The 2,505-nt window shown below is 38.0% G+C and overlaps 1 protein-coding gene across 1 annotated transcript in view; it reads left to right on the top strand.

The window, feature by feature from the left end:
• Positions 1-2,505, top strand: part of ALCAM (activated leukocyte cell adhesion molecule) — a 221,757-nt gene that overhangs the window by 132,393 nt on the left and 86,859 nt on the right. The window lies entirely within an intron of this gene.

Genomic DNA, 2,505 nt, shown 5'->3' with positions numbered 1-2,505 from the left:
TGGGCCTTCCTTCCTTCCTTCCTTCCTTCCTTCCTTCCTTCCTTCCTTCCTTCCTTCCTACCTTCCTTCCTTCCTTCTTTTCCCTTTCTTCCTTTCTTCTCTTTTTTCTGCCTAAGCAGGAACTCATTCACCTAAGAAAGAAAACAAGGTTTGCTCCCTCTTAAGAAACACATCCTGCTGATTTTGTTAGGCAACAATGCTTGCTTTCTTTTTTCTTTTCTTCCTTCCTTTCTCTTTCTTTCTTTTATTTCTTTCTCTTTCTTTCCTTCCTTCCTTCTTTCTTTCTCTCTCACTTTGTTTCTCTCTTTCCCTCCCACCCTCCCTTCCTTCCTTCCTTCTTTTTTTTTCTAGAGCCTGGGTCTTGTTCTGTTGCCCAGGCTGGAATGTAATGTCACGATAATAGCCTACTACAGGTTTGAACTCCTGGGCTCAAGTGATCCTCCCACCTCAGCCTCCTGACTAACTGGGAATACAGGCAACCACCACCACACCTGGCTAATCTTTTCATTTTTTGTAGAGATGGAATCTTGCCATGTTGCCCAGACTGGTCTGTGAACTCCTGGCCTCAAGTGATCTTTCTGTCTCAGCTTCCCAAAGTGCTGGGATTATAGGCGTGAATGACTGCACCTGGCCCAGTGTTTTCTCTTTAATCTTATGACGCCCCCATTTATCTTATTCTTATTGCGAATCCCAGATTCCTCCTCTCTCCTTGGTGCATTAAAGCCCAACTTTCTCTTTACTCATACAGACTGAGAAAGATCTTTCTGCCTGGAAGCTTTGAACATTTTATAAACTCCTTACCAAAATAACACCACTTAATCTGTGTCATCTGTGGTGATGAGCTTGTGAAAGCTATGTGGACTCTTTGGCACTGCATATGATACCACCTTCCATATCAGAAATCTGGAGCAACCAGAAAGTGATTTAGCTCCTTGTTTTCCTCTTTGGTGCTGAAAGCCCTTGAAACCACTTAGGGGCTGCTGGTAGCTCAGATTCTCTGTAAGTCAGAAACTTTTTGATAAAAACTGCAGTACAAGCAGGACCTTTCAGTGTGATGAGCACTAGAAGAATGAACAGGGTTACATTTGTTTTGTTCCACAAACAGACAAAAAAAAAAAAAAAAAAAACACATGAAGATGCGTATAGACAGAAAGAGAATCTGTGAAAGATAGAGTCCTGGTTCAAAAAAAATGACATATTCAAACTCAGGCGATGGGACAGTGAGACAATAAGTTTTAAAATAGATGACAGCAACATAAATAAGAACTTATTTTTGCATGAAGAACCTGAGGTTGTACTTAAGTTTGCAAAGCAGAGTGGAATAATACATTTTAAACAGCACGTACTCAGAATCCGTTTATGTCTAAAATTAGCAAACAAGATCAAAGTGCCATTTACTATCTATGACTGCAAATTAATGATTAAAGAAGAATAGGTTGATGGTTCTACCTAAAAAGTAAAAGAAAAGTTAAGGGAATTGCAAACCACAGTATCGTAGAATAGGGTCTCAGTTAAATAATGCATATGGATGCTTTACAAAAGGAAACTAAACTAGTTCTGGTTTCCCTCTCTTGTTTTTCTTAACTTTCAACAATTGACTGTTCTCAAAGCCCAAATATTTCCATTCATTGTAAGTTTCAGGTGCTTAGCAAAATTGCTGATAGCTTCACTTTAACTGTTTTGGAAGTATGTGGATTTTAAAATACTCATTTGTCTGCTATCAGAAAACTTAAGGGACGTATGAGAAAAAACAATATGAGCAGAAAAGGCCTTCTTCATATGTGAAACACTGCAGAGCATAATAATACTCAAGTTCCCCAATACATTGTAGTTTCCTATAATTAAATAATTTTTTTCACAGAGAGGAATATATCTTAAATCTTCGAATTAGGTGAATAATTTTATAGCCAAATCTTTTAGTTTACATGGAACTAAAATGCTTAATATATCTTTGTTATATTAAAATATTTTATATTGTTGTCTTAAAGCCATTCAGAATGGACTAAGAGTCATCTCCCCAGAAAAGTCAATTCTGTTACAAGAATTTACAGAGAGCTTTGCTTCTTATTTTGTAGTGTGCAAAGAAAAAGAGAAAAATGGGATAAGGATGGAGGGAAAGAGGAAGGAAAGTCAATACTTTGAATGCTAACACTAAACAGGCTGTTACAAAAGCTTTCTGTCCTCCTCAGTCACTGAAGAGGAAATGCCTATTTTCTATCTCCCTCATTGTCTTCACTTTTGCTGGACTTGTCGTACCAGTCACCCCAAAAGTCACTCAGCACGCCCCCTCTCATTCACTGGTTCTCTGCAAGGTCTTTTGACACTCTTGATGTTAGGCACATTAACAGAACAGAGTGACTGAGGTAGATAAGATTATCTTTAAGTACATCGTGAGGTCATTTTTTATTAATAGAAGAATTCCATCCTGAAGAAATTACTTCTCATTCTGCTTAGTGCATTGGTGCAGTTAGATATTCTGGTAGTCAATTAAGGGGTGTGTGTGTG

The sequence above is a fragment of the Rhinopithecus bieti genome, unplaced genomic scaffold (assembly GCF_001698545.2).
Source record: "Rhinopithecus bieti isolate Rb0 unplaced genomic scaffold, ASM169854v2 scaffold_1422, whole genome shotgun sequence".
NCBI lineage: Eukaryota > Metazoa > Chordata > Mammalia > Primates > Cercopithecidae > Rhinopithecus > Rhinopithecus bieti.
Note: the sequence above shows the minus strand (reverse complement) of the source record. Positions and strands in the feature narration are given on the sequence as shown.